The 25,870-nt window shown below is 38.4% G+C and overlaps 1 long non-coding RNA gene across 1 annotated transcript in view; it reads right to left on the minus strand.

Annotated features, from left to right (window-relative positions):
* Positions 1-4,176: 4,176 nt before the first annotated feature.
* The window catches only part of LOC140506911 (uncharacterized), a 57,790-nt gene continuing 36,096 nt past the window's right edge, over positions 4,177-25,870 (minus strand). The window contains exon 2 of the long non-coding RNA XR_011968152.1: positions 4,177-4,716. This is a non-coding gene — a long non-coding RNA (uncharacterized lncRNA). The remainder of the gene's footprint in view (positions 4,717-25,870) is intronic.

Here is a 25,870-nt window from a genome sequence, read left to right on the forward strand (position 1 = left end):
AAATTACAAGTCTAATAAACTATTTTAATAACAATGACCCCCTTAAAGTTTGAGCCATCATTCATATTGGAGCGGAAGGGGCAGAAGGAGTAGGGTGGTAGAGAGATACATCAGTAAAATAGGAGAAAACAAGCAGAGGTGAAGTATGTAGGCATTTCATCTGCCCTGTGATCAATACAGTAACTGCAAAGATGTGAAAGGAACCCTGAAAGCCCAATGAATTGAACCCTGTTAACAGCACTAATTGGGTTAGTACCTTTGTCAGATAGCACGTGATCTTGGGTCTTAACCTCTCTGGGTCTCAATTTCTCCTTCTATAAAAAGGGTTCAGATTTGATCTTTAAAGGTCTGTTCTGGCTCCAAGTCAGCCATCCCATAATTCACATGCAACTTCTCCAAAGAGTAAAAGAAATAGTTGGAAGAAGGCCATCAATAAGAAGAAAGTGCCCATATATACCAAAATATTTCTAACAGCATTTTTTGTAATAACAAAGATTTGGAAATAAAATAGATGCCCTTTGATTGGAGAATGGAAAAAGAAATTATAGTACATGAATGAAATGGACTATTATTGTGCTATAAGAAATAATGTATGTGATAGAGAATCATAGAAAGAGCTATATGAACTGATACAGTGAAGTTAGCACCCAATAAAACAACATACACAGACAACAATGTAATGAAAAGAACAGTTACACACATTCACACACACACACACACACACACACACACATCAAAAGTGAATATTACAAAATTTTAAAAATCAAGAATGACTCAGCTGAAGAGATATAAGACATATTCCAAACCACTCCTTCATGAAAGTGGGAGATGCACAAGTACTGCGCATGTTTTCAGACTTTTTAAATTTATTGGTCAGTGCTGATTTGCTTCCTCAACAATGGAGAAGGGGGAGGTTTTTGTTTTTGTTTTTTCAATAGCATTTGTTATATAGCAAGGCTCTTGGAATGGGAAAGGGGAAGGATACTGGGGAAAACTATGATGATTTAAAAAAGCAAAACTCAGCTATAAAAATTATTTTAAAAAAATAGACTAGGCAGCAAGAGGTTGTTGGCTCTTTGAAACTGTCATGGTGATCAGCTTGGCACAGAAAATAACAGAACACATAACCCCCCTTAGAAATCTGATCAAACAAAAAGGCAAGAAATACTGGAACAAATCATAAGCACCAAACACCCCACCTGCAAGAAATGCTGCAATGCAGATGGTGCTAATCACTAAAGCAGGCGAACCAGAAGTGTACATGAAATGGATTGAAAAGAGGAATGTTTTCATGATGCATCAGGACTGTCTCATAACAAAACTGGAAGCAGATCTCTCCAGCAACACACCAGGACCTCATGCTGTTTTGTTATCAATGACCCCCTTAGCCCCATCTCACACAACAGCATATTACCTGTCAATGCAGTGCAATCAAAAAATAACTCTCTGTCCTTAAGCTTAGGTGACATGGAATAAGTTATGAAATAGAGAAGCTACAAAATATCTCAAGAGGAAAAAGTAGAAAGAACTCAGAAAAACTTGAAAAACTTCACTTAGTACAAACTCCAGAAATTATATCTAATCTCATTTGTCTGCTACTGGGATTGTGTCGTGGATGCTTTCAGCAAGCCCACAGAGGATGAGCTTACATGCTAATACTTTTATTTAACTACAAAAAAGCAGCTATTTTGTCCACCTGTATAATAGCCCATAGAACACTGAACAGAAAAGAATGATAGCAGGATGACATTCTATCCTTGGAACAGTTCCCTTCAGAACCACCTCAAAAAAATTAGAACAAGGTAAAATATAATAGCAAGAGAAATGATTATTAATAACCAATATCTTGGGGAGATTCAGAGCTCACCTCTTGTTCTGAAGTTCTTTAAAAGTTCAGGCTCTTGAAGGACATTACTAATGATATTGCATTGGCTCTACTAATCTTGGCCAGACTCCACCCAACCTAAAGGAATTTAGTCTGTGGCGGAGAATCCCATTATGTCTAGATAGCCCAAGGCTGGGAGTGGCCTGGTATTGTAATATTTTCTCTGTCCAGCCATGATGATTGGTTACCTCAGTTCCCCATTGAAAAGGGTACATAAATTAGGAGTCTTAACACCATGATTGTCTGTGGTCTAAGGAGAGATGGCCAAATGCTCATCCTTTTATTAATAACCTTCTAGCCTTATTAATAAAATGATTAAACTACCCAGAAACTATGTCTCTTGAACCTTTTTAATCATCATAGTAATAATAATGATAATTGATATTCCTCATTATCCCATATTTCCCTTTAAATACAACCCTACACCAAATTTCTGTATTTTCACATTCTCCTAAGCTTATAACATTAGGATTCCTCAATTCCTCACTCTTCCTCACCCCACACATCCATTCTATTCCCAAATCTTGCCCTTTCTACTTCCTGATTTTATTTCCATCCTCACATAAGTACCACTTGAGATCAAGTCCTTGTCACCTCTTACTTAGGCTACTGCAATGTAGTCTCTCACCACTCCAATCCATCCTCCACACAGCTGCCAATGTGATTTTCCTTACATGCAGATTAGACCAAGTCACTTTTCTGCTCAATAAACTTCATTGGCTCCCTATTACTACAGAGATGAAATATAAACTCCTCTTTTTAACTTTTAAAGCACAATTTATCCCCAACCTATCTTTCTGGCCAATTGCACATTATTCTCTCTCTCATATTATGTCATCCAGCCAAACTGCTTTTCTCTCTGGTCGTTTTAAATAGTATTCAGTCTCCCATCTCTATATCATTGAATCAGATATTCTCCATGTCTAAAATTCCCTCTCTTTTGACATCTCCCTTAGAGATTCTCTCATTTCCTTCAAGACCTAGGTCAAGAATCATCTTCTTCACAACTCTTTCTTGATTTTCAACTAACTGCCAGTGTCCTAATACTCTTACATTGATTTTTGAATATATTTTATATATCTATTTAGATATAGAGGTATATAATATATACCAATATATTTGTATTTATATGATCTATGGCATGCGTACATGTGTATCATATAATATATGTGTGTATATGATAAATACAAAATTAATATGCATGTGTATATACACATATACATACATTACATATACACACATACACATACATGCACATATATACACACGTTATATATACATATACACATTATATACAAATATATGCATGTATGCACATACATTACATATATACACATTTATACATACATTATAAATGCATACATGCACGTATATACATGCACATATGCATACATACATTACACATACATATATGCACACATATTATATGTACACATGTATACATACATTATATATAAACACATATGTAATTATATATGCATATATTATATGTGTATATATGTACATGTACATGTGTACACATTATACGTAATGTATAATGTGTACACATTATACATAATGTATATATATACACACATGCACACATACACACACACATATAAAATGGTGGGTGGCCATTGCGGGATCATTCCTTAAAGCTTATGCACACGTTTTATGCTTGCTGTCTTTCCAACATGAGAAACTTCAAAAGCTGGTTTTGACCACAGTAACCCAAAGTTTCATGCTGTATAATGACAAAAGGCAGTCTAATTATCTTCAGAACCAGTACTAATGATGCCAGGAACTCTGATTACCTGTAGCTAGAAATCAGTTGCCTACAGAAGGACCAACCTAACTCTCCCTTAGTCATTTTCTGTACTTTTCTGCCAGGCCTAGAGGCCTGAGGGGTACCCGAGTCTTACCTTACCTATCGTAGGTCTTCGTCTGGCCAAACCAGATAAACGTATGAGAGAAGAGACTTTCCAGAGTCGAACAAGGGTTAGGCTTTATTCAGGGTCCTGGTTACATGTGCAGGGAGAACTCTTCCTTAGGAGAGAGAGAGAAATCTCCCAAGGAGGCAAAGATCTTACAGTAAGAGAATGAAAGCAGAAGTGGAAGTGGGGAGAGAGGGGAGAGGGGAGAGGGAAGAGCGAAGAGAGGAAAAGGGGCCTTCTGTCCTGTAAGGGCCCCTCAGTGCTAAAAGTGCCTTCAGGCTTTCCTGACCCTAATTAAGCTCTCCGGCCGCGTAGTTTGCACCTGAATACTGTGCCTGTAGATAACAATAGGTGTGCCCAGATCTGGGGCTGTCTCGAGGGCGGGGATGCTCTCTCCCATCACGTTCTCACGGGAAGAGGCGGAAATACATGAGATAGCTTGGTCTCACTCCTCGATTCCCTGCTGTTTCCTGGGGGGCCTCATGAGAACTCTAAGATTTAGAAGTTCCCATCTTTACCCGCCCGAGACTGTCCACATGGAATTGAGCTTCCACCCCCAACACTTTTCCTTACTGATGGTGAATGAGCAAGAACTGATATGAGGTACTAGGTAGGGAAAGGGACAGAAGTCGACTTATTTCCCACCCAGATTCCATGAATAGATGGCACCTTAGTGACTTTTTGTCCTGATCTTAATAAAATGAGTATTCCAGAAAAGGGAATGCCATTGAAGAAAGATCTATCAGAATCCTTGGAGAGATTTCACCAGCCAGCAGAGTTGGTAGCAGCAGCAGCATCGTCTGGTCAGGAGACAGAGAAGCAGCTGTTAAACTGTACTAGCAGCACCTTGCCCCATCAGCTGAGACACCATGCCCTGCACAGAGATTGCCCATGCTGGAAACGAACTTGGTGGAGATCCTGCAAAGAGAAAAAAGGACCTCTAAGACCAGAAGTCTCCAAGTCCCCCTCAGTTCCACTTGTTTCCTACTCATGTGCCTGACTACCTCTATATAAATGAGCCCACCTTCCCCAAGAACTTTTAGCCCAGGGACTTTGTAGGTGCTCAAGAGGACTGCAAACCTCCCGTCACCCCCACTCTCATTTTGTGAGGATTATTTTGTAACTACTGCTCTTACTATATCTTCTCAATAAATACCAATGTATAAAAGTCTCTGGTTCATTGAAGGTAAGGAGCACACTGGACTGGGTTTGTGAATGGCAGTAACAGAAATTACCCTTTCAGGGTTGTCCTTAGAACCATCTGCAGAGAAGTATTGATTGTGTTCTGAGAAATCTAACCTGATTATACTATATGAATTGGGAGAAGGAGCTCTTAGGAAGTGCTACCCATAGTATCTGCACATGTGTCTCTCCCAGTACAATGTAAGCTGCTTCTCCTTCTCTTTCTTCTTTTCCTCTGCCTTCTCTTACTCTTCCTCCTCCCTTTCTTTCTCTTCCTCCCCCTCCCCCTCTCCTGCACAATTAGTAAGTACCTGAGGCCACATTTGAACTCAGATCCTCCAGACTCCAGGAGTGGTACTCTATTTAAGCTTCTTGAGAACTGACTGTTTCATTATTTGTGTTTCTGTCTCCAGTGCCTACCACAGGACGTGCTTAAGAAATTCTTATTCACTGATTACCATATATATCACTTAATGTCTGCAAAGCCTTTTACATCCTTATAACAACTTTATGTAATAGGTACATGTATATATGCATGTACTCCTGCATGAATGTGTGTGTGTGTGTATATGAGGAAACTTAGACCAAGAGAAATATAGTGCCTTATCAAGAATCACATAGCCAGTAAGTGTCTGAAGATGGGTTTGGACTCTGCTCTCCATCCATTATACCATGATGACTCACCAATCTGTATCTCCGGACCTGACCTCTCTCTTTTATGTTTCAAGAGCACATTTCCAACTGCTTAGAAGATGTGCTCATCTGGATGCTTACCTCAGTATCTCAAACTCTATATTTCCAAAACCAAATGTATTATCTTTTCATCTAGACCTACTCATTCTTCTGAATTCACTCTTTCAGTCATCATTCTCCCTGTCTCCCATATCCAAAATCTTTTAGTTACCTTTGATTCTTACCCCTCCCTCACCTTCCAGCTTTCAAATGCTATTGATTCCACCTTCAAACCATTTCTCAGGTTTGTTCCTTCCTTTCTGTTCCCACTTTTTGCCACTGCCTCAGTAGACATCCCTGTTACTACCACCCTCTGAGTTTATTGCAATAGCCTGCTAGCTATTCCAACTTTCCAACCTTTTGCTAGTTCTTCCAACTTTCACTTTTTCCATTTATAAATCCATCCCACATATCACTTTCTAAATAATCTTCTCTATTCTGGCTACATCTGTTTTCTTTTCCAAAGTCTGTAATGCCTCTTTATTGCCTGTTGAATAAAGTTCAAACTCTTATGCTTGGTATTCAAGGCATTTCACAACCTGAGGCCAACTTACTTGTTGGTAAGAACATGGTATTACCATGGTGGAACATTTTCTGTTTTTATTCCCTTCTAAAGTCATGCAAAAACAAAGTAAATTCTGCACCCTAAACATGCTCTGACTTTTTCCTACTTCCCTGCCTTTGCTCGCTATGGTTGCAATATCCTTCCTCTCCCTTCTCACTTGCTGAATTTCCACTATCCTTTAAGTCCCAACTCATAGGCTCCTTCTTCCATGTTCTCACCTTTTGGTTCAGTAACAATTTTCACCTGAAAGCTCATATAGCCCTTTGTTTTATAACTCTAATGCATTTCTCCTTATAGAAGCAGTGTAATATAATGAATACAGCACTGGGTTTAAGTCCTGCCTATGCCGCTTATTAGCCTTGTGATAGTAGTGGGTAAAGATGAAATGACCGAAAAAAATAAAGATTTGCTCTTCTGAGTATATGGATTTTTTAAGCAATGCATGACAATTGCCTGAGAAAGTCGAACCAGATCGTCTTAGCTTAGGCCTGGACTCCAAGTACGGAGGGAAATAGATGTTGATACATTAAAAATATTTCATCAAATAAGACCAATTAATTAAAAAAGATTAGTTAATTGGTCAATCTGATTTCTAATTGGAGGAAATATCAGGGACCTTCCAAGTAGAGAGGGGGAGAGTAAAAGGTACAATTCACTGAATTCAGGAAAAGAGACTTCCCACTTTCCCTAAGAGTCTGTGAACAATCAAATAGCTGACTGGTTATTTTCAGATAAGGACCATTTTCAGCTAAGACCTATAGGTTGCTTGAGATGTATAATTGTGAGAAAACTCCTTGTGTTCATTTTTGGGTATGATCTGATTTGTGTTTAGTATAACCTAGGTCCTTGGTTAAGGGTCTCTAAACAGCAGGTAGAAGGGGTCCAGTTTCCCAGCCATGCAGGGCTAGGGTCAAACAATACAATAAGGTTTTTTCCCAATTACCACATTTGAATAAAGTTTTATCAAAGGACAAACATTGAACTAGATCCATAATTGAATAGAAAGGGAACTAATCTAGCTCCAGAACTGAGTCACAAAATGGAGTCAGTGTGGTGCACTCAATTCCCACGATTAAACACTTGCTTCCATAATCCCCTCAATTCACTCAATTTCCTCATGACCATTGGCAAATCCCTTAATGCTTCTGAACCTGTTTCATCCTCAGTAACTTATAGTGTCTACTTCACAGTGTTGTTGAAAAAAATCAAATGATATACTATATGTAATAAAATATTGGGACACCCTGACCACCTGACTTCCCCATAGCCCAAATAATAAAATTATACTTGTTAAGGAGAAATTAATTTTTTAAATATGTTCTTAAAAAATGTGGTTGAAATGAAATACAAAGGAATATATATAATCAGTTACTCTTTCAGAAGGTATGAAGAAATCCTTTAGTCCAGCTTGATGGAAATAGTAAAAATAAAAATAATTATTAGCATTTGTATTGTACCTGCTATGTACAGTACAGTATAGGCACTATACTAAGTGCTTCACAAATATTATTATATTATAATTTCAGTGTTAGAGGGTAACTAGCCAAGATCTGTCCAAAAGATCATCCAAGCCCCCAGCAGCCCTAAAAAGCAAGTTATATTCTTTGCGGAATGAGTCAAGATGAAAGATAGCTCTTAGGAGTCAGGATTGTGTCAACAGAGAATAGAGCTACTCATAGAAAAAGAATCCAGCTTTGGAGAAGGGATGGATCTTTTCTTTACCCCTTGAGCTTCTTCCTAGAAAGCCAAGCTATAAAGTCAAGTCATGCTACCATGAGGAGCAAGTCCAGAGACCCCAGCAGAGCAACTATCCTGGCAGAGATCTTATGTCCAAGTCAAGCAGTGCGCGAAGGAAAATTACTTTGGGGCTCTGTACTATCAGAGGTGTGAGTTGGCAAAGGGCCACGTATGCTCCCTATTCATGGGCTTCTCTGTTAATAATGATTATAGCTAACATTTAAATTACACTGCTACATACCAGGCACTGTGCTAAGCTCTTTACGATTATTTTCTCATTTGATCCTCACAACAACTGGGAGCTAAGTTGTTTAGTTGTGTCCAACTCTTCAAGATACCGTTTGGGTTTTCTTGGCCAAGATACTGGTGGTTTGCATTCCCTTGTCTAGTTCATTTTACAGATGAGGAAACTGAGGCAAACAGGCTGAAGTGACTTGTCTAAGATCACACAGCTAGTAAGTGTCTGAAGCTGGATTTGAACTCAGGAAGAAGAGTCCTCCTGACTCCTGGCATGGTACTCTAGCCACTTTGCCACCTTGCTGCACGTAAGCGCTATTTCTATCTCCATTTTACAGATGTGGAAGCTGAGACAAACAAAAATTAAGTGCCTTGCTTGTCATACAGCTGGCAAATATCTGAGGCCACATTTGAACTCAGGTCTTCCTGGTTCCAGGTTCAGCGCTAAATCCAATGAATCACCTTTCTACTCTCCTTAATAATTCTGTGTGTAGTTGTGATAAAGTACTATCATATTTATGGGGGAATGGTTTGATACTGTTAATATTGTTCTCATGATGCCATCTCAGGAAATACCATTGCTTTGTCAAGTCAACAAGTATTTATTATGCACTTCCTATATGCCAGGAACCATGCTAACAACTGAAGATACAAAGAATGCTAAAACAGCCCCTGTTTTTAGAGAATTCACAATCTAATAAAGGAGACATTATAAGCAACCCTGTATACTTCCATTAAGAATACCCCCAGCACCTTTGACACTTACATTGGGGTAATCACATTCCTTTGAAATCCAGTCATATCTCTGACAACTCATGTCACAATCATGAAAATTACCCTAGAGTTTCTCCAAACCTCAACATGATACTTATTAACGCTGAGTTGTCATGGAGGGGACAATGGGAAAGAGAATGTGGGTCATTCCTACCACTGGATAGGCATCAGCTCCATTAGAAAAGTCTGGTAATTGATTGATTTAACTAAATGGTGTTGTTAATGCTTCATTCTGGAAGAGGGCCAGTGATATCATAGGTGATATCTTGACTTGCACGTGAATTGAATTTAAATGAGGCAGAGCTATGTAGTCATCAACCTCACTCTCTCTTCCAGAGTCGTCAAAGTCAGTGACAAGACAAAACTCAACAAGTCTGGTGATGACATGTGAAATTAAATGTTAGGAAAAAATAGGAAGAGCTGAATGCCTGATTTTTTAAGATCAAAAGAGAAATGAGGAGAAGTATAAAGAAAAACAAGGCAGATAGTGTTTTCTTGTCCTTCCAACTGTGGGTTCAGCAAGAATGGGAGAGAGGAGAGGCTCATGGAGGGACAAAATAGAAACAAAACAAAAACTGGTATTCACCTTCCATATACTGTATAAAGCAGAATAAAAACATTCATTTCTGGTCTTAAATATGATTTATTAAGTCATGGAAAGTTTATTCACTGAAGGTTTCTACATAATATGAGCTCTAGAGCAACTTAGTGCAATATCACAATGAAATATTTCATAATATCATGGAAGTACCTTCTGAACTAATTTGCAACCCAAGTTCCCAAAAGAAGAAAGAACTCAGTGCAAGATTCCATGAGGATTTCTGGCTCTAAGGGAACTGTTAGAATGTGATGAAGCTTAATCTTGTAAATGGTCCTGAATGTGCAAAAAAAAAAATGTTCCCTAGAAAATGCTAAGTTGCTACAAACATCACCATAGGAGGAAAATTTAATTGGTCAATTCCTTTTGGTTATTTTCTTGCTGAGAAGAATTAATAGTATTGATTTTTATTTGTAAGTAAAAAGCTACCTCCATCTTTTTTTTTCCCCATAACTGAAGAAATATATTAGTTAAAATGTCCCCAGAGAACCTAGCTTCTTTTTCTAAACTTTTATCTTTCCAAAAAATATATTTTATTTTTGGTCACATTTTAAGCTCTGAACTATTATAGTTTCTTTAAGTCAACGTACTGAAAGGGTTAAGAAGAGAAAGAAGAATCCCAGAAGGGGCACTCATGCTTCTCAGCACTGATCTTGGCAGATGTCAGATGGTGGGGGACATGAAGGCAATCATGGCGGGGAGTTAGCTGAAATATGTGAAGCCCACATGCTGCACAAGGCCACCCACAGTACTCCTACCAGAACCAGATTAAAATATCACTGAGAAATATTTAGTAGAACAAATAAAAAAAATAAACCATAGAGAACATTACATTTTAAAACTAAATCAATATGCAACCCTCAGGCATCCATATATATATATATATGTATGCATGTGTGTGTATATGCACATATATACACACACATATATGCATGTGTGTTGTATATGTGTGTGTGTGTGTGTGTGTGTATCTTTATATAGCGGGCCCCATTTCTGCTTGAGTTTGGCATCCCTGGGCTAGAATACACAGCAGAATCCTACATGGAGTTTTTTCTGAACAAATTACAGATGTGCAACGGTCAAGGAATCTGGAACTTCTGTGGAGCAAAAGATGTCACAGAAGAGCCACATTCTGAATGAAATAGGGAGTTTCATTGTGATGTAATGGAAAGAAGAGCTGGTTCATATACTAGCAGTGCCACTAACCTCTCAGAGCCTTGGAGTCCTCATGTGTATAATAATGAAGGCACTAAATAAATGACATCTAAGGTCCCTTGTACTTTTAGCCCTATAATGCTGATTTTTTCCCCTGATGATGATGGTGATGAAAATACTGAAATGATAAGGAAAAGAAGGATAAAGAAGAAAAGACAGCAAGATAATGAAAAGGAGAAAATCTTATATTTAGATAGGTCTTCACTGGTAGAAGAGTTTTCCCATATATAACTTCATTTTGATTTTTGAGGCCATGAGTAGATACAACATGTCAACCTATAAATACTGTGTAAAGGGCTTGACTGAAGTATCTCTGTTTTAATGACTAACTCCACAAGGACGTATATCGAAAGATCTGAACTCCCAACCTGGAGTTGGGCTCAGGCTTGCAATCACAATGAAGTCAGAAGCAGAACTGCTTCCTGGTAAGACCTCAAAACATTAACCACTTGTCTGTAAATGTTCTACATGAAGAGTAGTTCTCTGGAAAGACTTGATTTTCCATAGTCAGAGGGAAACACTGTATTGCAATGAAAGTGAGAGCCTGGAGACATAATCTAGAGTTGTATTTAATAATGTGGTCTTGTACATATTGGTTCAGACATATGAAATCATAACTGTCTCCACTAAGAGGTGGTGGCAAAAGAGCTGTCATCCACAATAGTACATGTCTGCTGAACAATAATGCCTGGTATGAGTCAGAGGCAGGATAAGATCAATAATAACTTAAATTCATAGGATAGCTTTATTTGGCTGCACTCAAAGCACTTTCTAAAGCTATAAATGAACTCTGTTGGATCCAGTGTGTCTCCTTTAGTCTAGGTAGGATTGCACTTATATCAACATTACAGGACAGTACAATGGATAGAGTGCTGGACATGGAGTCAGGAAGATCTGAGTTCAAATCCAGCCTCAGACACTTACTAGCTGTGTGACCCTGGGTAAGTCACTGAGACTCTATTTGCCTGACTTTCTTCATCTATAAAATGGAGTTAATAATAAAACCTACTTTGCAGGGCTGTTAAGAGGGTAAAATGAAGTAATATTTGTAAAGTGTTTTGCAAACTTTAAAGCATTATGTAATGCTAGCTATCATCATCATCCCCAAGGTGAGGATTTCTCCCATATTTAAAATTTCAAACCTTCTCCTTTAAGTTGTCCCAGGGTTCCATAACCATAACAGCATAGTATCTAACCTGGTCCTTTAGTTATCATTCTGCATATAAATGACTTCAACTATTTAATAGTAATGATAGCAAGCTTTTCATGTAATGCTTTAAGTTTTACAAAGCACTTATATTTAGTGACTTTTAATAGACTTCTTCTTTCCTTCTTTCTCTCATAATGGGTCTGCTACAAAGCTATGTTATCTAATCTCAGCTGGGCTCTCACTGAAACAAAGAAAACTTTTTTTTTTTCTTTCCCAATTGACATGCTCTCTCTCACCCTCCCCGCAGTGGTTGTTCTACAATTATACTCTTCAAGTGACCTACAGTACTCTCTCCTTCCTTCTCAAAATCTCATAACAAAACCTCATTTCATATTTTACAGAAGAAATAGAGGCTCTCTCTTTTCCCCAATTAGACACTTCAAAACTCCTCATCATCCCACACTCTCTCCTTTGCTCCAGTCTCTAAACCAGAGGTGGCCCCTTACCTACCTCTTTTACTTATGTTCTTGTTTGAATTCCTTCCCATCTCCTTCAGGAACTGGCCCCATTGACTTTCTTTGCTATCTCTGTGAGCTTTGGCCTCTCCTTCTCCTCAAGAGACCGCCCTGGATCCATTTCTCATTTTTTTCCTCTCTACTCTCTCTCCTGATCTCATCAGCTTATAAGGATTCAATAATTATTTCTCTGCAGAAGACTTCCAGATGTGTAGCCCCTATTCATTTGTCTAATCTCCTTTTCTACATCACCAACTGCCAGAGGAGCGTCTCCAACTAGATAGCCCATATTTTTGTTGCTCAATCATTATAGCTGTGTCCTGACTCTTTGTAACTCCATTTGGGGTTTTCTTGGCAAAGATAATGGAGTAGTTTGCCATTTTCTTCTCCAGTTCATTTTACAGATGACAAAGCTGAGGGAAACTGAGATAAGGGACTTGCCCAGGGTCATTCAGCTAGTAAGTGTCTAGATTTGAACTCATGAAGATGACTGGAGTCATCTTCCAGATGAACTGACTCCAGACCCAGTGTTCTATCCATTGTCTCTCCTTGAAGCTGCCCTATAGATAGCCTGTAGACATGTGAAACAGCACATCCCAAACAGGATTCATTATTTTTCTTTCTAAATCCACTCCTCTTCCTAACTTCCTTGTTTCTGTCTAGGACACAATCATCATTTCAGGTCACCAAGGTTCCCAACCTCATTGTCATTCTTAACACTTAACTGTCCCTCCCATATTCAATCATTTCCCAGTTCTGCCTCCATAACGTTTCTCATATCTGTCCCTTTCTTTCCATTTAATGAATCATTACCCTGGTTCAAGACGTCATCCCATTACCTGAACTATAAAATAGCCTTCAAATTAGTCTCCCTGTTTCCATATTCTCATTGCTCAAATTCATCCTTTACTCACTTGCCAAAATAATCTTCTTAAAGCATATATCTCACTTTGTCTTTCAGTTGCTCAAGAATCTTCAATGGCTCCCCATTTTCCCCAGGATAAATCAACGTGCCTCTTTTTTTTACATTTAAAGCTCTTCGTGTAGTTTCCAGCCTACTTTTCAGATGTCTTTCTCATTGCACCCCTTCATGTAGTCTACATTTGAGCCACACACGACTATTTGTGAATTTTGTAGATGCCCACCTCCCACACTCGTTCTCCAAGCCAGGAGTGGTCTTCTTCTTCCTCCCTCCCTCTTAGAACTCACAGATTCCTTACCTCAGGTGACCAACTCCCGCAAGTGACCTTTCCTCATTCCCCCAACATTTAGTGTTTCTCCTCTCTCTGAAATTAATTTGCATTTGATTTGTATATATTTTAGATTTAATTATCCATCTGTATGTTGTTCCTCTCCCCAGAAGAATAGATTCCTTGAACAGGGATGCCGTTTGATTTTTCTTGACAGGTTCACCTTCTAGGCCAGTGTCTCTCACACATAGCAAGCACTTAATAAATGTTTGTTGAATTAATAAATTAATGAACACTGAAGAAGTCTGATTTCTTCAACCTATTCATGAAAATAAGCCATGGCCTGTCTGCCATTGAGTGCCCTAATAGAAATTAGAATGGACCTTATATGAAATAGTGTACCTAATGAAAATGGGACAGTAGATCTAATTTTATAATCCCTTTTCCATTGTATCCTATTCACTTAATAAGCAATTTAATGACAATTAATCCAATACCATTGAATTAATTGATTTTTAGAGCTAGAAGTATTCTCTTGTACCCCCAACACTAGCACTGCACAAATAAATACACTGGTATTAAGAGGAGTAAAATAACTTCTCCAAAATCAGTCAGAAGCAGAATTGGGACTCCAAGATTCCCTAACACAGGGTCCATTGTTCTTTCAAATGTACCAATTCATCAAATCAACATACTTCCATTAAGTACCAACTCTGTGCCAACAAGTGGGAGAAAGAGACATAGAATGCTGGTGCTAGAGTCAGGAAGATCTGAATTCAAGTCCAGCCTCAGGCACTTACTAGTTGTGTGACTCTGGAAAGTCACTTAACCTTGTTTGCCTTAATGCACTTGAAAGGGAAATGGCAAACCACTCCAATGTCTTTACGAAGAAAATGCCATTGGAAGCATTGGTGTGATATGGCCCATGGGGTCACAAAGAGTAAGGCACAACTGATTAACTGAATAATAAAACTATATACTAGGAACGATACTCTGACAGCCCTTTTTATCTAAGAACTCAAAAGGGCATACCCAGCAAAAGCCTTAAAGGAACATGCCTCAAGTCTGCAAGAACTAAAATGTCCTTCAGGGACCATGCTGCTCCCAGCACACAGTCTATCAGAGCTTCTTGGGGTCTGATGCTTGTCTGATGCTTCTCCAGTTCTATTCCTATGTATCTATTAGGCCTGTGCTGACTTTCCAGTTCATACTTTCTCCTTTCATGACCCTCCAGCTAGATTCTCTTATTTGTTGACTTCATGCACCATAAGTCAACTATGTCTTTGTCTGCTCTGATGCCACCTTCTCAGAACTTGTTCTCTCTATCTCCATCCATTACCCTCTATCATCAGGTCATCAAAAAAAAAATGCTGCAGTCCAGAATGATTAACCAAGACTCCCCTTCCCTCTCTGTTTTCATTACTTTCTTCCATTGCTTTCTTTCCCTCTTCTTGCTTTGAGTGGCTTTTCTGTTCAGTTATGATGAAAATCCTATTTGTACATAAACTTGGAGTTCTCTGGCTCCAGGAAAATGCTTCAGTTTACATACTTGAGGAAGAGGAGCTCAATAGAAACTGACAAGGGCAGTTAGGAGGGAGACAATATGGCAATGATAACTGTACATGTGGCCAGTGCAAATTATTGTGCACAAACTTAATTTCTGTGTCCAGTTTTAAAATGACTTGTAAAGTTAACAGTGATGAAATTCAGTTGCATGCCCAATGGAGCCTCATGCATGGGCAAAAGAAGCTGACAGTTCTAGATTGCGCTTTTCTCCTGAAACTTTGTACATTTGCTCAATACAGCGTATAATCAGTTCCCAAATATCTGGATTAATAGAAGTAATATTAAAACAACAGAAAAATCTAGAAAATCATTTGGTTTTGTGTTTGCAATGTTATCAGAGACTCTAATACACACACAGCCTCCTAATTGGTCTCTATCTCTTGTCCTCTCTAAATTATTTACCACGGAGCTTCCCAAATGGCTTTCCCAATGCACAGGTCTAACCATGTTCCAATACCACATAAAAAAGATTAAATATAGCTATATATAAATATAATAAATAATATATAAATAATTTAATGAATATAATAAATAAAAAGATTACTTATTCCATTGACAATTAATTGCCACTAGGTCCCTTAGTCTGACATTTCATACCTTCTACAGTCTGGCTCCAAACTCTCTCTCCAGCTTGATTTCCCAATACTGGATTTCACACATGCTATATTCCACACAAACTGGGCTGCTATCTGTTTCCAGGTCTTATACCTCCTTGTTCCATCTCTTCTTTGTTCGTGGTTTTCCCCATACTGAGAAAACTTTTTCTTCACATTTCTTTCTACTTGTTGAATGAATGAGTGAATGAATGAATGAAAAAGCATTTATTAAATGCTTACTATGTGTCAAACACTTCCTCCTTCTCCTTCTCCTCTTTCTCCTCATCCTCCTTCTCTCCCTCCTTCCCCTTCTCCTTCTCTTCCTTCTCCTCCTCCTTCTCCTCCTCCTCTTCTCCTTCTCCTTCTTCTTTTCCTTCTTCTCCTCTTTCTCCTCCTCCTCATTTTTCTCCTCTGCCTCCTCCTTCCCTTCTTCCCCTTCTCCTCCTCCTCCTCTTCCTCTCCCTTTCTCTCTCTCTCTCTCTTTCTCTCTCTCTCTCTCTCTCTCTCTCTCTCTCTCTCTCTCTCTCTTTCTCACTCTCTGTCCTTTTTCTCTCTTAGGCCTGCTTAGAGTACTTTATATCCATTTTATTTCATATATGTACTTTATGTATCACTTTCTCTCTTCTAACTCTTCTCTCTGAGCTGGTTCACTCACCCAGCCTCTAACCACATTAGTAGGATGAGGTTTTCTAGAGGGGAGGTGGCTGCTTCAACTAACTCTCTTGATATTTACTGAGTAGTCTTAATAGAGGACTACTTTTGTACTACTGCACACTATAGATCCTGAGCCCCCATTAGTGTTTTTTCTATTTAACAAGTCAGTCAGCCAACTTTACTAACTCTTTATCAAAAGCATACTAAACAGAAGGCAAAGCATGAATAAGTATAACATAATATTCTACCAATGAACTTGGGCACACTATCACACTAGCGTACCCAATGCCACTGGGAAAAAGTAGATCCAAAATTAAAGTACCATTTTTATGAGGCTCATGAGTTGCCCAGAGCAGCTCATAATTCTAGAAATATGGACTTTAATATTCTTTCTTTTCCCCAGAAAAAGTTCATGCAGAAGTTTATTGTTAGGCACGGCACTGGTGTGAAGTGGATGACTCTACAGCTAAGTTCAGCCATTCCACAGCTGGACTGAACTGTCTTCCTCTTCTGAGCTAGCTCCTTTCCTGGGTGGAACCATTTCTCTGATTCCTATTCAGCTTCTCTTCACAGGTAAGGTTGATCTGTACTTTTTCAGAAAAGGCAGACACCCTTAGCCTTGGATTTATAGAGCTTTTTAAAGTTCTGCTTCCTTTGCTAAGTCCTAAGGGTTTCTACCTCTCAGGAAGCAGGTGGGATTGCAGAGACAGGTAAATAATCCCCTTTTTCAACAATCTACTCTTCCAGAGAGAAGATAGCAATGCAGAGAAAAGTAAATCCTTTCCTCCAAAATACAATGGAGTCTGCTCTTAGACTACTCTTACTGGTCCCAAACTAAGTCCTTTCAGTGAGAGAGCTCATTTCTAGATCATGGTGATTCACTAAATTATCACCTCTAGTGGATCAACCATAACCAAGAAATAAACATTTGTCCAATAATCACAAAACAGTTCTGGGGTTCATTGTTCCCCAAAGTTCAACTCTAAAGTTCTCTTAGCAGTGTTACACAAATTAGATGTTAAGAAACAGGACACGGAAGCCATTTTAATCCTGAACCTCTGTTAGTAGGTACCTAAATTCCTCTTGACTGACTTGTTGTTTCTCAAATATTTGTCTTACATATATTTTGTTTCGTTTTCAAACTCCTTCAATTAGCAAAATGGTCAAAATCTAAAATGGGCATCACTTTACATATGAAATGGGGGAACTGTCCATTGAGAGTCCAGTCCTTACAACACATTTTAGGAATACATAACAAAGGGGGCCTACCTTCCTAATTTAAACTACATGCAGGTATCCTCACTGTTCCTTTTGGCGTACTGTATGGCAACAAAAAAACCCAAAAACCAAACAATTACTTTTCCATGGTGGTACAGGGAGGCAGGGCAGCTTACAACACCTGCCTTTCCCCACCTGAAGGTTTACAGCAGTTCTTGATTTGCTGTCCACCATAGAAGAGATATCTATTTTGGCCATTTAAGACTCTACTATGCACACTTAATCCCAGCAAACAATCCAGATGCCTGTACCTTGCTTTGACTCAGGAAAGGGGAAAACCTCCCCATTAAAAAAATCCCAGAAACAGCCTCACCAAATCTCTACATGACTTTGTTACTGGTAGGGCAGAGGGTATATGGTCTAAGAACTAGGCCTTCACTGGCTTACACATACACACACGTATGCGTGCGCACACACACACACACATATACACACATGCAGTATTTTTTAATCTGTTGAAATATTGTGTCTCAATTAAATTTGAGCTCCTTGAAAGCAAGATTTTTTTTAATTTTTGTACTCCCAGGGCATAGCATGGTACCTGCCATATGATAGGTGCTTAATAAATGCATGTTCAATCTGCCTTTTGGCCCCATCACATCCTGCCATGTATAATACTTGTGTGTACACCATTTGTCCTATCTCGAATTGTAAGAACCTTGGAAGCAAGAAACTTATTATTTTTTCTCATTGTACCCCCTTAACTTAACACTTTCTTTCACATGTTTAACTGATCGTGTACTTTAATCTTCATGAATCTCCCAGAAAGGAGCTCCATCTACTAATTCATATTTTTTATTTTTTCATTTATTCTGAATTTAAAAAATAAAACAAGTATTTTCATAACATAGTAGAATAGAAGCAAAAAAAAAAGATGATTGCACTTGAAACAGCACATCTGTTATGTACAAATTGCTAGTCCTTTTAAATATATCATAAAATTGTCATGTAACTTTCTCCATTTTCCCTCTCTTTTTTGACATCTTAACAATTTATACTTTTTAGAGAGTTGCCTGGTTCATTAAGGGGTCAAGTAGTTTGCAGAGTCACGTATACAGTATATATCACAAGAAACCAATATGTGGTAGAAGAAGCAGCCCAGGTTTCACCAATTCTAAGATCAACTCTTCATCTCCTTTTCCCCTTTCAACCAGAAAAATTGTCAAATTTTAAAATGGGCATCACCTTACATATGAAATGAGGGGATTGTCCATTGAGAATCCAGTCCTTACAATGCATTTTAGGTATACGTAACCTCCTAGGCCTCTCTTTGTATCTACATCTAGTATTCACTTAGTAACTTTTAATTATATCTAATTTAATGCTTTGACACATCCAAGTCACACATCCACTCCCAAGTTCTTCTTAAGTTAGGGCAAAAGTCTATCCTGGTAAGTAGGGATAAGAAAAAGAAATTCCTCAGATAATAGAGAATTGCCAGACACACTCTCTACCTTACTCCTCAAGAGGATTAATTAGTTCTTACAGTACTTTAAAAATGAAAAAAACAATTGAATCACTAAACATTATTAATACATATTCTTTAAACGACCAGAATACATAGAACTTATGAGGCACAGTATTTAAGAAATATAGCACTCTGAGTTCAAGGTACTTCAGAAATGACATCATCCATGTTTATTACAGTCCCATTTGGTGTTTATCCTCATTCTCAAAGTATATTCAAACTCTAACAAGTTCTATGAGTCCCCTGAGAATGTGTGCAACCTTGAGCAAATCCCCTGAGACTCTTTTCTCATCTATAAAGTGAGGGGATTGTATTAGGTTATCTGTAAAATCCTTGAACCTCTAAATCCTGTGATTTTACAAGATCAGATCAGGCAGAGACTGAACCTTTCGTCTTACTGGTCTAGAGAATGCCTTTGTAAGAAAACTCCCTTTACCAGTGCAGGTCAGCACCTTCTCCACAACTTATTATCCTAGAGAGTTCTTTAAAGTATTGAGAGCTTAAGTGACTTACAGGCACAATATACAGCCTGACTGTTGTTGCTCATAGTCTGTACAGAAAACAGCATTAATTTCTGATAAAAAAAAATTCTTTTTTGTTTTACCACTAACTAGCTATGTAAGTTTAGACAAGGCATTTTTTGGTGTTTGGTTTCCTTACCTGTGAAATGAGTACTAAATTATCTCTAAGATCCCTTCTGGTCTTATAATTATCTGACTCTAAATCATTTCAGGAGTAAATTATTTGAATTCATTCTTTATTGCAAAACAAGGGAATTGTGTGCAACATGACTAATATGTAAATATATTTTACATGATTGAACATATATAACCTATATCAAATTGCTTACCATCTTGGGGGAGGAGAGGAATTGAGGGAGGAAAAGAAAAAATGTGGAACTCAAAACTTTGTTTTTAAATGAATGTTAAAAAATTGTCTTTACATGTAATTAGAAAAAAATGAAATATTATTTAGAAAGAAAAGGAAATGTGATAGTATCACAGTATGTATGAATTTTGAGCTGAAAGGGACCTTAGAATCTATCAAATCCAACCCCCTCATTTCACAGATGAGGAAAGTGAATAGATTAAGTGACTTGACATAGCTAAAGAATATCTGAGTTAGGATTTGAACGCAGGTTTTACTGACTCTAAGTCAAACACTCTGCCACTTCTCTGTCCCAACTTGATTCACTAACCATCTAACTACTCCAGAACTGCCTTGAGACACTGAAACATTTCATGTACCCAGTAACCATAGTTGAATTCATGTGAGCATCTCCCCTACACATTTTGAGTAAAGCTGAGTGATTGCCACAAAGGTAAAATAACACATTATAAATAGAAAGAACATGGACCCTGAAGTCAGAAGAACTAGGTTTAAATCTACTCTTACTAGATGGGTGACCTTGGCCAAATTATTTCATTTCTTTGAACTTCTATTTCCTCATGCATAAATGAGTTTATACTGGAGCATTATATGCTAGTCATATGAACTGCAAGGTGGCACAGTGGATAGAGCTCGGGTCTGAAATCAAGAAGACTGATCTTTCTAAATTCAAGTATGCCTTCAGACACTTACTAGCTGTATGACTCTGGGCAAATTATTTAATCTTTCTTGCTTCTCTTCCACAACTGTAAAATAAAATGGAGAAGGAAATGGCAAACCACTCCAGTAACTTCTGTAAAATGAGCTGGAGAAAGAAATGGTGAAGCACTCCAGTATCTTCGCCAAGAAAACCCCAAATGGGGTCATGAGGAGTGGAACATGACTGAAATAACTAAATGACAAAAACATATGCCAATTATATTGAAATCCTTCAGTCACTCACAGCACTAACATTTTATGTGTCTGTGAACAGTGCAGGTAGCTTTCAATGGTACCAGGAATCTACAAGTCAATGATTCAGGATGGATTTTTAGTGTGCTTGAATAATGTTCATCACTGTACTAAGGGAGGAGGTCTCAGAATGGAGTTGAGGACAGAGGAATTTATCACAGAGCACATATTCTCTAGGAGTTTACCATATAGTGGAGAAGATATGAAACTATAAGAGAAAAATTATGAAATCATACTCCCAAAGAGGTTATCTAGTAGTCTGACTTAAAATTGTTTCTATCTGAACAGTTAACTTTGCCATAGAATTGACAAGGGATAGTACAGACTTTTCTTGCAAATCTCTATTGAGGTGGACCTTACTCCCTTCCATGACAAAGCATTCTGCTTTTCAATAGCTCTAATTATTAGGAATAATTAGGAAGCTTTTCCCCCTATATTACGTTATCTCTTTGCAATGTCTAACATTATTCTTCTAGTTCTTTCCTCTATAGCTTGGCAAGATGAATCTAATCCCTTTCCCACATAATTATCCTTCAGTACTGGAAGATGTCTATCATATCTCCTCTTAGTCATCTCTTCTCCAGTATTAACAGTTTCATTTCTTTCAAATGCTCTTTTTACGGCAATATGTTAAGCCTTTTCCATCCTGGCTACCCTGCTGTAGATATTCCTATCCTAAATTGAAGTGTCCATGTCTGAAGCCAATAGTACTTTGTGGTTTGATTAAGACATTTTTCATGTTGCTGGGAATATGCTACTCCTAGTGTAGCCTAGGACAGTATAAGTTTTTGGGTTCCCACTTCATACTGTGATATATAAAAAGTTCAAGAGACATTTTCTGGGTAATTAATCATTTTATTAATTATGGCTGGTAATTAATTTATTAATAATTAATAAAAGCATGGTCATTTGGCCATCTCTCATAAACCAAAGATATATATATCATGGCAGCCTGTCGATCCTTACATGCTTTTGAAGAATAGGTATTCCCAACAGATTCCCCCAATTGTGATCAGCTAACAATGAGAGAATGAATATTAAAATGAGAGGTGGACCTATTCTAATGAAGCTCTAGAATGTCCCTCCTACTCCCAGACCACCACCATCCCCAGCCCTGGGCAATCTAGACAAAGGATCCATACCCTACCCAAGCCTAAGTAGAACACGATGGTCTTCCTCACTTGGGTAGGGTCTGAAAAAGATTGAGGAGAATGTTAAATCATTATCACCCCTAGAGGCTAATTTGACCTAGTAGAGAATGAGAAAGTAGAAAGGGAAAAAATCCTGGATCTCCCCAATAGTAATTGATTATTAAGGTAAGAGAGCACTAATCATTTCTCTCAATACTTTTCAAAATTTTATATTGAGTTTGGGGTCAATTAAATCCCCAGATATTTTTACATGGGCACCTATTCAATAACACTTCTACCATCTTGTACTTGGGACCTTAATTTTCTTTTGATAGAAATGTAAGTCTTGGGGGGCAGAGCCAAGATGGTGGACTAGAAAGACACACTTACACAAGGTCCTCCCCACAGCCCATAAAATAACTGTAAAGGGAGATTGTCAACAAATTTTGGAGCAACAGAAGTGGAGAACAACAGAGTGGAGGAGATTTCCAGCCCACGGTGACCTGAAAGGCCCACGGAAACATCGGTTGTACTGGACATGGTTCACAGAGCCGAGCACTGAGCCCAGCCCAGCCCAGCCCAGCTTTGGCCCACGCAGCTCGAGGAGACTCTGGGAGGAGGATACCTCGGGGGTGGAATCTCCAGTCGCAGTAGTGGGTCCTCAGATACCTCAGCCCACAGGTGCCAAAGGTCAGTGACAGGGTTTTATCAGCTGGCCAGGAAGGGAGAAGGGCCTTCCCATAGCTCCAGAAGCAGGCAGTGGCCACAGAGCCTACACAGCAGCTCTTATGGAAGCTCCATTGCTGGAGCGTAAAAACCCCTAGGGGCATTGAAGAGCTGAGTCTTACCTCAGCCATGGGTAGAGGCCCTGGCCAAGCTAGTCTTTGTCTCACACTGAATGGCAGCCCTGCCCTTCCAGCTTATCTGAAAATCAGCCACCAGTGCTGAACTGGCGGAACTGGAGGCCAGGTGACTGTGGAAAGGTAACTGCTAAGCTTCTGGGCACAAAAATCCCTCTCTGTGTCCAGACCAGTACACGCTTGATTGTGCCACCTTGGAGGAACTGAGATCTCACAGATTCCCAGAGTATACTCCACTCTTGACAAAGGACCCAAAAGTCAGGTAACTGGTTGAGAAAATACCCAAAAAAGGGGAAAAAAAAATAAGACCATAGAAGGCTACTATCTTGGTGAACAGATATCTCCTCCCATCCTTTCAGATGAGGAAGAACAATGCTTACTATCAGGGAAAGACATAGAAGTCAAGGCTTCTGTATCCCAAACATCCAAAATAAATATTCAATGGGCTCAGGCCACGGAAAACCTCAAAAAGGTTTTTGAAAATCAAGTTAGAGAGGTGGAGGGAAAACTGGGAAGAGAAATGAGAGAGATGCAAGAAAAACATGAAAAGCAGGTCCACACCTTGCTAAAGGAGACACAAAAAATGCTGAAAAAAATAACACCTTGAAAAATAGGCTAACTCAATTGGCAAAAGAGGTTCAAAAAGCCAATGAGGAGAAGAATACTTTAAAAAGCAGAATTAGCCAAATGGAAAAGGAGGTCCAAAAGCTCACTGAAGAAAATAGTTCTTTCAAAATTAGAGTGGAACAGATGGAGGCTAATGACTTAATGAGAAACCAAGAAATCACAAAACAAAACCAAAAGAATGAAAAAATGGAAGATAATGTGAAATATCTCATAGGAAAAACAACTGACCTGGAAAAGAGATCCAGGAGAGAAAATTTAAAAATTATGGGACTACCTGAAAGCCATGATCAAAAAAAGAGCCTAGACATCATCTTTCATGAAATTATCAAGGAAAACTGCCCTGAGATTCTAGAAACAGAGGGCAAAATAAATATTGAAAGAATTCACTGATCACCTCCTGAAAGAGATCCAAAAAGAGAAACTCCTAGGAATATTGTGGCCAAATTCCAGAGCTACCTGGTCAAGGAGAAAATATTGCAAGCAGCTAGAAAGAAACAGTTCAAGTATTGTGGAAATACAATCAGGATAACACAAGATCTAGCAGCTTCTACATTAAGGGATCAAAGGGAATGGAATATGATATTCCAGAAGTCAAAGGAACTAGAACTAAAACCAAGAATCACCTACCCAGCAAAACTGAGTATAATACTTCAGGGGAAAAAATGATCTATCAATGAAATCGAGGACTTTCAACCATTCTTGATGAAAAGACCAGAGCTGAAAAGAAAATTTGACCTTCAAACATAAGAATCAAGAGAAGCATGAAAAAGTAAACAGCAAAGAGAAGTCATAAAGGACTTACTAAAGTTGAACTGTTTACATCCATACATGGAAAGACAATATTTGTAACTCTTGAAACTTTTCAGTATCTGGGTAGTTGGTGGGATTACACACAAACACAGAGAGAGAGAGAGAGAGACAGAGACAGAGACAGAGACAGAGACAGAGACAGAGACAGCACAGAGTGAATGGAATAGGATGGGATCATATTTTTAAAAAATGAAATTAAGTGCTGAGAGAGAAATATATTGGGAGGAGAAAGGGAGAAATGGAATGGGGCAAATTATCTCTCATAAAAGAGGCAAGCAAAAGACTTTTCAGTAGCGGGAAAAAAAGGGGAGGTGAGAGAAAAACATGAAGCTTACTCTCATCACATTCAACTAAAGGAAGGAATAAAATGCACACTCATTTTGGTATGAAAACCTATCTTACAATACAGGAAAGTGGGGGAGAAGGGGATAAGCAGGGTGGGGGGGATGATAGAAGGGAGGGCAGTGGGAGGAGGGAGCAATTTGAAGTCAACACTCTTGAGGAGGGACAGGATCCAAAGAGAGAGCAGAAGCAATGGGGGGCAGGATAGGATAGAGGGGAATATAGTTAGTCTTACACAACATGACTCTTATGGAAGTCATTTGCAAAACTATATACCTATGGCCTATATTGAACTGCCTGCCTTCCCAAAGGGAATTGGTGGGGAGGGAGGGATGAAGAGAAGTTGGATCTCAAAGTTTTAGGAACAACTGTCAAGTACTATTCTTGCTACTAGGAAATAAGAAATACAGGTAACAGGGTACAGAAAGTTATCTTGCCCTACAGGACAAAAGAGAAGATGAGGACAAGGGAAGGGAAGGATGTTAGAAGAGAATGCTTGGCCTTTTGGGGTGGGGGGAGTGGAGGAATGACAAGAAAATTTGGAACCCAAAATTTTGTAAAAAAGAAAGTTAAAAGTTAAATTTAAAAAAATTTAAAAAAAGAAATGTAAGTCTTCACAGTTATACTTCTCAGATTTCATGCTATTTTATTTGGAAATATTCTATCCTGTCAAAATGCTTTTGGATCCTGCCTCTGTTATCCAACATAATAGCCATCTCTCCTATATTTATATCAGTCACTGTTTTGACAGGCATATCATATATGTTATACTACTCAATAAAAATGCTAAATAGCACAAGGTGAAGGTCAGATACTTGAGACACTTTAGTAGGAAACACCATCTTATTTGACAACAACCATTGAATTCAAGTAGTATACATTTTGTGTTTGACCACTTACCAGTTTTGAATCTACATAACTATAACTCCATCTAGACTCCATCACTCTATATTGTCCATAAAGGTAACATAAGAGATTTTGTCAAATGTTTTGCTGTACCTAAGTAA

Source organism: Notamacropus eugenii, chromosome 5 (assembly GCF_028372415.1).
Source record: "Notamacropus eugenii isolate mMacEug1 chromosome 5, mMacEug1.pri_v2, whole genome shotgun sequence".
NCBI lineage: Eukaryota > Metazoa > Chordata > Mammalia > Diprotodontia > Macropodidae > Notamacropus > Notamacropus eugenii.